Raw genomic sequence first — 13878 nt, forward strand, 5'->3', positions numbered from 1 at the left:
AGAACTGCTCGCCATCCGTTTAGCCCTAGGCGAATGGCGACAGTGGTTGGAGGGGCGACCGTTCCTTTTGTCGTTTGGACTGACCATAAGAACCTTGAGTACATCCGTTCTGCCAAACGACTTAATGTGCGTTTCAGGCTCGTTGGGCGCTGTATTTCGCTCATTTCGAGTTCGTTATTTCTTATCGTCCGGGCACTAAGAACACCAAGCCTGATGCTTTATCCCGTCTCTTCAGTTCTTCTGTAGCCTCTACCGACCCCGAGGGAATTCTCCCTGAGGGCGTGTTGTCGGGTTGAATGTCTGGGGAATTGAGAGACAGGTAAAGCAAGCACTCACTCACACTCCGTCACCGCGCGCTTGTCCTAGTAACCTTCTTTTCGTTCCCGTTTCTACTCGTCTGGCCGTTCTTCAGTGGGCTCACTCTGCCCAGTTAGCTGGCCACCCCGGAGTTCGGGGTACGCTTGCATTCTATTCGCCAGCGTTTTTGGTGGCCTACTCAGGAGCGTGACACGCGCCGTTTCGTGGCTGCTTGTTCGGACTGCGCGCAGACTAAGTCCGGTAACTTTCTTCCTGCTTCTGCTCCTGGCCTTGCTGGGTCTCAGTCTGTCCCCAGCCACCGCATCTCTCCTGCCCTTGCTGTGTCTCAGTCTGTCCCCAGCCACCGCATCTCTCCTGGTCCTGTTCCTGCACTTGCTGTGTCTCAGTCTGTCCACAGCCACCGCCTCTCTCCTGTTCCTGGTCTTAGCCTTGCTGTGTCTCAGTCTGTCCCTAGTTGTTACTCTCCTGGCCTGTTTGGTCCTGATTGCTCTAACGCTTACAGTTCTCTACCCGTGTCTCATTTTTATAAGAGTTATTGCCCTAGATTCCCTCTTCATCGTTTCCCGTTACGGTCCTGAGGAGAGGAGTTGGGTTCTTTCTCGGGACGTGCTGGACCGTTCGTTGATCAATGATTTCCTCCGTTGCCGCCAGGGTTCCTCCTCGAGTGCGCCAGGAGGCGCTCGGTGAGGGGGGTACTGTCATGTTTTGTCATATATTGTCATGTCTTGTCCCTGTGCTTTCTCTTCTATTTGTTTCCCCTGCTGGTCTTATTATCTTCCCTCTCTCTCTCTCTCTCTCTCTCTCTCTCATTAGAAAAGTCTCTCTCTCTCTCTCTCTCTCTCTCTCTCTCTCTCTCTCTCTCTCTCTCTCTCTCTCTCTCTCTCTCTCTCTCTCTCTCTCTCTCTATTGTTCCGTTCCTGCTCCCAGCTGTTCCTCATTCTCCTAACTACCTCGTTTACTCTTTCACACCTGTCCCCTATTTTGCCCTCTGATTAGAGTCCCTATTTCTCCCTCTGTTTCCGCTTCCATCCTGTCATGTTTTTGCCTTCATCAGATGCTGCGTGTGAGCAGGTGTCTCTATCAGCTACGGCCTGCGCCAACCCGGCGACCTGCAGTCTGTGGCCGCTTCTCCTGTTGTTCCCCTCTACAGACTAGAGGATTTCTGTTATTCCTGTTTGGACATTACCTGTGAAAGATTTCAGGATTAGTCGTTTTCTGTTAAGACTGGAATAAACTCTGTTTCTGTTAAGTCGCTTTTGGGTCCTCATTCACCTGCATAACAATTCCCCAACTTGTCTTTTGAGAGTATTCACTTGTTAAATTAGCTTTTGCACAACTCCCACTTTGCACAATGTTGACATTCTAAGAATGAAATAGATGCGCAAAGCCATCTGTTTTTGTTAACTGAAGCACATGGGTTCAATCCCTGTTCGACATTTATGGTAGATAGCTGATATTATGGAAATGTACTTTCATCACAACAGTGTAAAGAAAAGGTCAATTGTCTTGATATGGCCACTGCGACCTGTATGCTCTAGTCGGCTGGCCCTCGCTACATATTCGTCGCCAGAACCACTGGCTCCAGGTCATCTGTAAGTCTATACTAGGTAAAGCTCCACCTTATCAAGGCAATCACAGGCGGCCTAGTCCTTGCGCAGCAGTCCTTCCAGCTGCAGTCAGAGCAGGAGATGCCCATCTGTAAATAGCCCACCCAATCTACCTACCTCATCGCCATATTGTTTTTATTTACTTTCTGCACTTTTGCACACCAGTATTTCTACTTGCACATCATCATCTGCTCATCTATCACTCCAGTGTTCATTTGCTAAATTGTGACTACTTCAGTACTATGGCATATTTATTGCCTTTTTTAAAATCCCTTCTATTTTGTTATTGACTGTGAGCTAGTTTGTTCCATGTGTAACTCGTCGCCAGAACCACTGGCTCCAGGTCATCTGTAAGTCTATGCTAGGTAAAGCTCCGCCTTATCAAGGCAATCACAGGCGGCCTAGTCCTCTCGCAGCAGTCCCTTCCAGCTGCAGTCAGAGCAGGAGATGTTCACCCCTCCATGTCCAGACTGCAAATGAATTGCACTGCTTTGCTTTACCTTGGCCAGGTCGCAGTTGTGTATGAGAACTTGTTCTTAACTGGCTTACCTGCAATAATAATGGAGAAATTTAAGAAAATAAGAAACAATTTTTGCTTTCCCAGAAAGGGGGTGTAGCTCAGTGGTAGAGCGCATGCTTTGCATGTATGAGGTCCTGGGTTCAATCCCCAGCTTCTCCATGTTTTTTTGCAAAGACCCAACTTCTACTTTCCAGAATGTTGAAATTCTAAGCAGGAAACAGAGATGTGCTAAATAATTTGGTCTTTTAATCTGAAGAACATGCATTCAATCCCTGTTAGTACATTTATAGAACAGAAGTGGCATGGTTGCCAACTTTTATGGCATCATTTTCAAAAACTGAAGTTCATGTTTTCGATCCCTGTCCGTACCTGTTTTAAGAATTGCTGCTATCATTTCATTGTAGTTTCAATGGAGTGGTGTATATATAAAGTACAGTGTATTGATATTGCGTTTTATCTGCAAATTAAATGGGATGGAAGCTCAGAGGGGAGTGCATGCTATATATGTATGAGGTCCTTTCTCCACTGAGTTTGTGTGCCAAATTCACATTTGCACAACTACTACTTTCCAGAATGTTGATATATATATATATATATATTGCAGTATAGGGTGGCATGGTGGCCAAGTGGTAAGGCGTCGGTCTCGTAAACCCAAGACCATGGGTTCAAATCCCATCCGTGCCTTTATAGAAAAGGCTTCAAATTCCATGGAAATTTACATTAATTGGAGGACTTTGTAGAATAATCATGTTGTATCAATATTTGAACACAACTGTTATATTAAGGGGAAGTAGAGCCAGTTGGCCCCGAACAAGATGGCGTCTAGTCCTCAACTGTTTTTGAGTTATGGCCATTTATCTGGGATTAAAGGTCCAAAATGAAAATAGAGAAATTATTTTTCCACTTCACGTCAAAGTCAAGGAGCCTCCGGTGTCAATAAAAAAAGAACCAGCCATTTATCTATCGTCATTTAAGAGAAATCGTACAACGACAGATTGGTGATGTTCATGGATAGGTGTTTTTTTTCCAACGGTTACAGATCCAGTTGCAGAGTGTTCTTACGAATCTTTTTAAAGTGAGCTGCGGAGCTCTGCGAGATTTCTGTGATTTTCTATGATTTTCTGAAATAACACACACTCACTAAACCCTCCGTAAATAACTCAGTTCTTAACGTAAAGACTTAAAACTCAGAATTCTGTAAAGGCATACCCCAATCAGGATATGAGTTTATTTATAGCTTCCTGTGCCAACCGGAAGTGCCTTAAATGGTGTCACAGTGGCAGTTTCCAAGGGTTAAAAAGGTCAGATCTTTTCAAAACTTCATATGTGTGATTAAGCAACCCCCATAAACTGTAAGTCAGTCATTTCTCCCAACAGATGTCAAAGAAAAGCACACACACACAGAAACACACACAGCAAGGATGGAGTGACAAAGTGCGGTGCTTAAAGACACACAAAGCCTACAATGGCATTTACATATTCTCTAGGCCGTGCCGAGTTCAACAAGATGCCCCGCTTGACCGTAGCTCGCTCGGTCTAAGCACAGCGACCATTAGAAAAGTAGGCCCAAAATGAAGGCTGGCCCTCAATGTCATTTGCTTTTGGGTGACAGTGAGAGAACCGTTCAGGTGAGAAGCACAAATCGACCTCAGGAACATACCTGAGGTCCTCCCGATCCGTGCAAGCCTAACCTTGACCGTGTGGCATTAACCCATACCAGTTAAAAGAAGGTGTTTACATCAAACTTCTCTCCCCATAGGAATACATTGCCTGCACCTCTAAATTCAACCTGAAGCCTATATGGGTTATGAATGCCGTATGAACCTGTCTTCTATGACAGTCCATCAGACCACTATGAGGTCTACCTGTGTTGATTCTAAGCTTCCTGGACCCACCGGAAGTGGTTAAAATCACCCTAAAAGTGTTTATCCATACCCTGCCTGCAGTTTGATAGACATAGTGCATTCAACCCTGTGTAAATCAGTCAATTCTTAACGTACGGACTTAAAACTCAGGATTCTGTAAAAGCATACCCCAATGAGGATATGTGTTGACTTACAGCTTCCTGTGCCAACCGGAAGTGCCATAATTGGTGTCTCTTGGGCTGTTTCGAGGGGTTAAAAAAGTCAGATCTTTCCAAAACTTCATATATGTGATTAGGCAACCCCCATGAACTGTAAATCAGTCATTTTCCCCGTAAATATTCAAAGGAAAACTAAATCACACACACACAGCTTGGAAGTAGGGACCCATTGGGGTGCGTAGAGACATACACTGCCTGCATTAATTAACCTTGTTGGAACTTTTAAAGAACCGTCGGACCTAGAATTCCCGAAGCTTTAGAATCCTGTTCTAGACCTCTGGTCGATAGTGCGTGGTGAGTTACGTGGCTCTAGACAGTTCTCGGACCGAGAAACAGCTTCATACATTTGCAATGACTTCTATTCATTTTTGCATCACGAAAATGGCGACATTTAGAAATGTCCCAGAGTCGCAAGACTAGGTGCATTGCGACCGTCTCGTCCCATATAGACAGACCCCAACGTTTCTGTCCGATAGCTCATTCAAGGACCCCGTAGCAAGTCATGGAAAAAAGGTGGATTTTCAGCACCAATTAGGGTTTTGCTCGGACACCAAATGACCGATCGAGCCGAAACTTGGGATTCGGGGTCGCCTCAGCAAGGTCTACACGTAACATAAGAAATGGACCTGGCAGCTAGAACGTAACTACGTGTTTTATGGTTTTTTTATGGTTTGAACCTAAAGGCGTTGTGAATTTTGGGCCAGCTCTGAAGTATGTGATAGTTGGCTACAAAACGAGTTGGAAAAAGTGGGTTTGGTGTCAATTGGTATCAGTTTGGTTTCAGAATGATATCTAATTGACTGATGGACGGTGACTTGCTGGTGACTCTTGTCCATTTGCAATATGTTTAAACAGTGAGGTACCATCACCAAAAGTGACATTCTGAAATCAACCCTAACGAGCCATTGAGATGAACCAGAATCACTGCCCAGCCATCCCGAGTTCATCGGGCCAGTCAATTTCACATTCCTGCAGGATTTATATAGCATGACAAATTCGTGATGGTACCTGCCCATTGAACCATATTGCAAATGCACAGTGACTTTGCAAAAGTGAGAAAGCATAAACAAATGGACACGGTGAAATCAACACAACGAGTGATGGAAAGGTACAACTCTCACTGCTCGGCCATCCTGTGTTCATCAGGCCAGTCAATTTTGCATTTTTGAGCATGTCAAATTTCATATGGTAAATGCCCATTGAACCATATTGCAAATGCACGTGCACTTGCAATATGATTGTATAGTGAAAAAACATCACCAAATGGACATGATGAAATCAACACAACGAGTGATGGAACGGAACAACTATCACTGCCCGGCCATCCTGTGTTCCCATAGCGGGCATTAATATCAGAATGACCAGTAAATGCATTTACAACCATATTTTTATTTTTGGGTTACCAGGTGCCTATTTTCAATCACCAGTTGCACAACAATGTGTATCCATCAGAATATTTTAAACAGTCCATAAAGCACTCAGGACGGCCCCCATAGATAGAGGGCCTTTAGTAGGGTACTCCCATAGCGGGCATGGACAATAGGAGTCCTGGTAAATGCATTTACAACCATATTTTTATATTTGGATTACTAGTTGCACGTGCATTTGCAATATGATTCTATAGTGAAAAAACATCACAAAATGGACATGATGAAATCAACACAAGAGTGATGGAAAGGAACAACTATCTCTGCCAGGCCATCCCGAGTTCATCAGGCCAGTCAATTTTGCATTTCTGCAGGATTTTCGAGCTTGTCAAATTTCTTATGGCATTTGGCATCCTTACCCAGTGTGATATAGTGTTCTCTCTCCAGCCCCACCTAACTCCAGGGGTTTGCTCGTGATCGCCTGACGTCATATCTCTCCTTACTGGACGGGCTCGGGAGTGGGGCACGGCTGTCTGGGAGGCAAGGGCTGAGTGTACTATCCAGTATCAGAACTTTAAGGAGGAGATGATACAGGTTTTTGATCGTTCTGTTTTTGGGAAAGAAGCTTCCTGGTCCCTGTCTTCCCTATGTCAAGGTAATCGATCCATAACGGATTACTCTATAGAGTTTCGCACTCTTGCTGCCTCCAGTAACTGGAACGAGCAGGCGTTGCTCGCTCGTTTTCTGGAGGGACTCCACGCTAAGGTTAAGGATGAGATTCTCTCCCGGGAGGTTCCATCCAGCGTGGATTCTTTGATTGAACTCGCTATTCGCATAGAACGACGGGTAGATCTTCGTCACCGAGCTCATGGAAGAGAGCTCGCGTTAACTGTGTCCCCCTCTCCCGACACTACCATCTTTCCCCACTGACTCAGGTGTTGAGCCCATGCAGCTGGGGGTATTCGCATCTCGACTAAGGAGAGGGAACGGAGAATCACCAACCGCCTCTGTCTCTATTGCGGTTCCGCTGGTCATTTTGTCATTTCATGTCCAGTTAAAGGCCAGAGCTCATCAGTAAGCGGAGGGCGACTGATGCGCTACTACTCTGTCCTCTCCGTCAAGTACCTGTACTACCTTGCCGGTCCATCTACGCTGGACCGGATCGGCAGCTTCCTGCAGTGCATTAATAGACTCTGGGGCGGAGGGCTGTTTTATGGACGAAGCCTGGGCTCGGGAACATGACATTCCTCTCAGACAGTTAGGGGAGCCCACGGTCATGTTCTCCTTGGATGGTAGTCCTCTCCCCAGTATATTATGTGAAACACTACCTTTAACCCTCACAGTATCTGGTAACCATAGTGAGACCATTTCTTTTTTTATTTTTCGTTCACCTTTTACACCTGTTGTGTTGGGTCATCCCTGGCTAGTGTGTCATAATCCTTCTTTTGATTGGTCTAGTAATTCTATCCTTTCCTGGAACGTTTCTTGTCATGTGAAATGTTTAATGTCTGCTATTCCTCCTGTTTCTTCTGCTCCCTCTTCACAGGAGGAACCTGGTGATTTGACAGGATTGCCGGAGGAATATCATGATCTGCGCACGGTCTTCAGTCGGTCCCGAGCCACCTCCCTTCCTCCTCACTGGTCGTATGATTGTTGTACTGATCTCCTCAAGAAGCGTTTAACATCCGGTCCTATCCTTGTTACACCTGACGTCACTAAACAGTTCATTGTCGAGGTAGACGCGTCAGAGGTGGGCGTGGGAGCCATTCTGTCCCAGCGCTCCCATACTGACGATAAGGTCCACCCTTGCGCGTATTTTTCTCATCGCCTGTCGCCGTCGGAACGTAACTATGATGTGGCTAACCGCGAACTGCTCGCCATCCGTTTAGCCCTAGGCGAATGGCGACAGTGGTTGGAGGGGGCGACCGTTCCTTTTGTCGTTTGGACTGACCATAAGAACCTTGAGTACATCCGTTCTGCCAAACGACTTAATGTGCGTCAGGCTCGTTGGGCGCTGTATTTCGCTCATTTCGAGTTCGTTATTTCTTATCGTCCGGGCACTAAGAACACCAAGCCTGATGCTTTATCCCGTCTCTTCAGTTCTTCTGTAGCCTCTACCGACCCCGAGGGAATTCTCCTGAGGGGCGTGTTGTCGGGTTGAATGTCTGGGGAATTGAGAGACAGGTAAAGCAAGCACTCACTCACACTCCGTCACCGCGCGCTTGTCCTAGTAACCTTCTTTTCGTTCCCGTTTCTACTCGTCTGGCCGTTCTTCAGTGGGCTCACTCTGCCCAGTTAGCTGGCCACCCCGGAGTTTGGGGTACACTTGCATTCTATTCGCCAGCGTTTTTGGTGGCCTACTCAGGAGCGTGACACGCGCCGTTTCGTGGCTGCTTGTTCGGACTGCGCGCAGACTAAGTCCGGTAACTTTCTTCCTGCTTCTGCTCCTGGCCTTGCTGGGTCTCAGTCTGTCCCCAGCCACCGCATCTCTCCTGCCCTTGCTGTGTCTCAGTCTGTCCCCAGCCACCGCATCTCTCCTGGTCCTGTTCCTGCACTTGCTGTGTCTCAGTCTGTCCACAGCCACCGCCTCTCTCCTGTTCCTGGTCTTAGCCTTGCTGTGTCTCAGTCTGTCCCTAGTTGTTACTCTCCTGGCCTGTTTGGTCCTGATTGCTCTAACGCTTACAGTTCTCTACCCGTGTCTCATTTTTATAAGAGTTATTGCCCTAGATTCCCTCTTCATCGTTTCCCGTTACGGTCCTGAGGAGAGGAGTTGGGTTCTTTCTCGGGACGTGCTGGACCGTTCGTTGATCAATGATTTCCTCCGTTGAAAGGGTTCCTCCTCGAGTGCGCCAGGAGCGCTTCGGTGAGTGGGGGGGTACTGTCATGTTTTGTCATATATTGTCATGTCTTGTCCCTGTGCTTTCGCTTCTTTTGTTTCCCCCTGCTGGTCTTATTATCTTCCCTCTCTCTCTCTCTCTCTCTCTCTCTCTCTCTCTCTCTCTCTCTCTCTCTCTCTCTATTGTTCCGTTCCTGCTCCCAGCTGTTCCTCATTCTCCTAACTACCTCGTTTACTCTTTCACACCTGTCCCCTATTTTGCCCTCTGATTAGAGTCCCTATTTCTCCCTCTGTTTCGCTTCCGTTCTGTCATGTTTTTTGCCTTCATCAGATGCTGCGTGTGAGCAGGTGTCTCTATCAGCTACGGCCTGCGCCAACCCGAAGCGACCTGCAGTCTGTGGCCGCTTCTCCTGTTGTTCCCCTCTACAGACTAGAGGATTTCTGTTATTCCTGTTTGGACATTACCTGTGAAAGATTTCAGGATTAGTCGTTTTCTGTTAAGACTGGAATAAACTCTGTTTCTGTTAAGTCGCTTTTGGGTCCTCATTCACCTGCATAACAATTCCCCAACTTGTCTTTTGAGAGTATTCACTTGTTAAATTAGCTTTTGCACAACTCCCACTTTGCACAATGTTGACATTCTAAGAATGAAATAGATGCGCAAAGCCATCTGTTTTTGTTAACTGAAGCACATGGGTTCAATCCCTGTTCGACATTTATGGTAGATAGCTGATATTATGGAAATGTACTTTCATCACAACAGTGTAAAGAAAAGGTCAATTGTCTTGATATGGCCACTGCGACCTGTATGCTCTAGTCGGCTGGCCCTCGCTACATATTCGTCGCCAGAACCACTGGCTCCAGGTCATCTGTAAGTCTATACTAGGTAAAGCTCCACCTTATCAAGGCAATCACAGGCGGCCTAGTCCTTGCGCAGCAGTCCCTTCCAGCTGCAGTCAGAGCAGGAGATGCCCATCTGTAAATAGCCCACCCAATCTACCTACCTCATCGCCATATTGTTTTTATTTACTTTCTGCACTTTTGCACACCAGTATTTCTACTTGCACATCATCATCTGCTCATCTATCACTCCAGTGTTCATTTGCTAAATTGTGACTACTTCAGTACTATGGCATATTTATTGCCTTTTTTAAAATCCCTTCTATTTTGTTATTGACTGTGAGCTAGTTTGTTCCATGTGTAACTCGTCGCCGGAACCACTGGCTCCAGGTCATCTGTAAGTCTATGCTAGGTAAAGCTCCGCCTTATCAAGGCAATCACAGGCGGCCTAGTCCTCTCGCAGCAGTCCCTTCCAGCTGCAGTCAGAGCAGGAGATGTTCACCCCTCCATGTCCAGACTGCAAATGAATTGCATTGCTTTGCTTTACCTTGGCCAGGTCGCAGTTGTGTATGAGAACTTGTTCTTAACTGGCTTACCTGCAATAATAATGGAGAAATTTAAGAAAATAAGAAACAATTTTTTCTTTCCCAGAAAGGGGGTGTAGCTCAGTGGTAGAGCACATGCTTTGCATGTATGAGGTCCTGGGTTCAATCCCCAGCTTCTCCATGTTTTTTGCAAAGACCCAACTTCTACTTTCCAGAATGTTGAAATTCTAAGCAGGAAACAGAGATGTGCTAAATAATTTGGTCTTTTAATCTGAAGAACATGCATTCAATCCCTGTTAGTACATTTATAGAACAGAAGTGGCATGGTTGCCAACTTTTATGGCATCATTTTCAAAAACTGAAGTTCATGTTTTCGATCCCTGTCCGTACCTGTTTTAAGAATTGCTGCTATCATTTCATTGTAGTTTCAATGGAGTGGTGTATATATAAAGTACAGTGTATTGATATTGCGTTTTATCTGCAAATTAAATGGGATGGAAGCTCAGAGGGGAGTGCATGCTATATATGTATGAGGTCCTTTCTCCACTGAGTTTGTGTGCCAAATTCACATTTGCACAACTACTATTTTCCAGAATGTTGATATATATATATATATATATTGCAGTATAGGGTGGCATGGTGGCCAAGTGGTAAGGCGTCGGTCTCGTAAACCGAAGACCATGGGTTCAAATCCCATCCGTGCCTTTATAGAAAAGGCTTCAAATTCCATGGAAATTTACATTAATTGGAGGACTTTGTAGAATAATCATGTTGTATCAATATTTGAACACAACTGTTATATTAAGGGGAAGTAGAGCCAGTTGGCCCCGAACAAGATGGCGTCTAGTCCTCAACTGTTTTTGAGTTATGGCCATTTATCTGGGATTAAAGGTCCAAAATGAAAATAGAGAAATTATTTTTCCACTTCACGTCAAAGTCAAGGAGCCTCCGGTGTCAATAAAAAAAGAACCAGCCATTTATCTATCGTCATTTAAGAGAAATCGTACAACGACAGATTGGTGATGTTCATGGATAGGTGTTTTTTTTCCAACGGTTACAGATCCAGTTGCAGAGTGTTCTTACGAATCTTTTTAAAGTGAGCTGCGGAGCTCTGCGAGATTTCTGTGATTTTCTATGATTTTCTGAAATAACACACACTCACTAAACCCTCCGTAAATAACTCAGTTCTTAACGTAAAGACTTAAAACTCAGAATTCTGTAAAAGCATACCCCAATCAGGATATGAGTTTATTTATAGCTTCCTGTGCCAACCGGAAGTGCCTTAAATGGTGTCACAGTGGCAGTTTCCAAGGGTTAAAAAGGTCAGATCTTTTCAAAACTTCATATGTGTGATTAAGCAACCCCCATAAACTGTAAGTCAGTCATTTCTCCCAACAGATGTCAAAGAAAAGCTCTCTCTCACACACACACACACAGAAACACACACACAGCAAGGATGGAGTGATAAAGTGCGGTGCTTAAAGACACACAAAGCCTACAATGGCATTTACATATTCTCTAGGCCGTGCCGAGTTCAACAAGATGCCCCGCTTGACCGTAGCTCGCTCGGTCTAAGCACAGCGACCATTAGAAAAGTAGGCCCAAAATGAAGGCTGGCCCTCAATGTCATTTGCTTTTGGGTGACAGTGAGAGAACCGTTAAGGTGAGAAGCACAAATCGACCTCAGGAACGTACCTGAGGTCCTCCCGATCCGTGCAAGCCTAACCTTGACCGTGTGGCCTTAACCCATACCAGTTAAAAGAAGGTGTTTACATCAAACAGTTTGCATTGACTTCTCTCCCCATAGGAATACATTGCCTGCACCTCTAAATTCAACCTGAAGCCTATGTGGGTTATGAATGCCTTATGAACCTGTCTTCTATGACAGTCCATCAGACCACTATGAGGTCTACCTGTGTTGATTCTAAGCTTCCTGGACCCACCGGAAGTGGTTAAAATCACCCTAAAAGTGTTTATCCATACCCTGCCTGCAGTTTGATAGACATAGTGCATTCAACCCTGTGTAAATCAGTCAATTCTTAACGTAAGGACTTAAAACTCAGGATTCTGTAAAAGCATACCCCAATGAGGATATGTGTTGACTTACAGCTTCCTGTGCCAACCGGAAGTGCCATAATTGGTGTCTCTTGGGCTGTTTCGAGGGGTTAAAAAAGTCAGATCTTTCCAAAACTTCATATATGTGATTAGGCAACCCCCATGAACTGTAAATCAGTCATTTTCCCCGTAAATATTCAAAGGAAAACTAAATCACACACACACAGCTTGGAAGTAGGGACCCATTGGGGTGCGTAGAGACATACACTGCCTGCATTAATTAACCTTGTTGGAACTTTTAAAGAACCGTCGGACCTAGAATTCCGAAGCTTTAGAATCCTGTTCTAGACCTCCGGTCGATAGTGCGTGGTGAGTTACGTGGCTCTAGACAGTTCTCGGACCGAGAAACAGCTTCATACATTTGCAATGACTTCTATTCATTTTTGCATCACGAAAATGGCGACATTTAGAAATGTCCCAGAGTCACAAGACTAGGTGCATTGCGACCGTCTCGTCCCATATAGACAGACCCCAACGTTTCTGTCCGATAGCTCATTCAAGGACCCCGTAGCAAGTTATGGAAAAAAGTGGATTTTCAGCACCAATTAGGGTTTTGCTCGGACACCAAATGACCGATCGAGCCGAAACTTGGGATTCGGGGTCGCCTCAGCAAGGTCTACACGTAACATAAGAAATGGACCCGCAGCTAGAACGTAACTACGTGTTTTATGGTTTTTTTATGGTTTGAACCGAAGGCGTTGTGAATTTTGGGCCAGCTCTGAAGTATGTGATAGTTGGCTACAAAACGAGTTGGAAAAAGTGGGTTTGGTGTCAATTGGTATCAGTTTGGTGTCAGAATGATATCTAATTGACTGATGGACGGTGACTTGCTGGTGACTCTTGTCCATTTGCAATATGTTTAAACAGTGAGGTACCATCACCAAAAGTGACATTCTGAAATCAACCCTAACGAGCCATTGAGATGAACCAGAATCACTGCCCAGCCATCCCGAGTTCATCGGGCCAGTCAATTTCACATTCCTGCAGGATTTTTATAGCATGACAAATTCGTGATGGTACCTGCCCATTGAACCATATTGCAAATGCACAGTGACTTTGCAAAAGTGAGAAAGCATAAACAAATGGACATGATGAAATCAACACAACGAGTGATGGAAAGGTACAACTCTCACTGCTCGGCCATCCTGTGTTCATCAGGCCAGTCAATTTTGCATTTTTGAGCATGTCAAATTTCATATGGTAAATGCCCATTGAACCATATTGCAAATGCACGTGCACTTGCAATATGATTGTATAGGGAAAAAACATCACCAAATGGACATGATGAAATCAACACAACGAGTGATGGAACGGAACAACTATCACTGCCCGGCCATCCTGTGTTCCCATAGTGGGCATTAATATCAGAATGACCGGTAAATGCATTTACAACCATATTTTTATTTTTGGGTTACCAGGTGCCTATTTTCAATCACCAGTTGAACAACAATGTGTATCCATCAGAATATTTTAAACAGTCCATAAAGCACTCAGGACGGCCCCCATAGATAGAGGGCCGTAGTAGGGTACTCCCATAGCGGGCATGGACAATAGGAGTCCTGGTAAATGCATTTACAACCATATTTTTATATTTGGGTTACTAGTTGCACGTGCATTTGCAATATGATTCTATAGTGAAAAAACATC

General features: G+C 45.1%; 4 non-coding genes across 4 annotated transcripts; all 4 read left to right on the forward strand.

Moving 5' to 3' along the window:
• Positions 1 to 2532: 2532 nt before the first annotated feature.
• On the forward strand, positions 2533 to 2604 carry trnaa-ugc. The gene has a single exon. It is a non-coding gene; the product is annotated as a tRNA-Ala (tRNA).
• Positions 2605 to 3057: 453 nt separating this feature from the next.
• Positions 3058 to 3129, forward strand: trnat-cgu. Its single transcript has one exon. It is a non-coding gene; the product is annotated as a tRNA-Thr (tRNA).
• Positions 3130 to 10225: 7096 nt separating this feature from the next.
• trnaa-ugc lies at positions 10226 to 10297 on the forward strand. The gene has a single exon. It is a non-coding gene; the product is annotated as a tRNA-Ala (tRNA).
• A 452-nt stretch (positions 10298 to 10749) lies between these two features.
• Positions 10750 to 10821, forward strand: trnat-cgu. Its single transcript has one exon. It is a non-coding gene; the product is annotated as a tRNA-Thr (tRNA).
• The last annotated feature ends 3057 nt before the right edge of the window (positions 10822 to 13878 follow it).

This window comes from Oncorhynchus gorbuscha, unplaced genomic scaffold (genome assembly GCF_021184085.1).
Source record: "Oncorhynchus gorbuscha isolate QuinsamMale2020 ecotype Even-year unplaced genomic scaffold, OgorEven_v1.0 Un_scaffold_2876, whole genome shotgun sequence".
Taxonomy (NCBI): domain Eukaryota; kingdom Metazoa; phylum Chordata; class Actinopteri; order Salmoniformes; family Salmonidae; genus Oncorhynchus; species Oncorhynchus gorbuscha.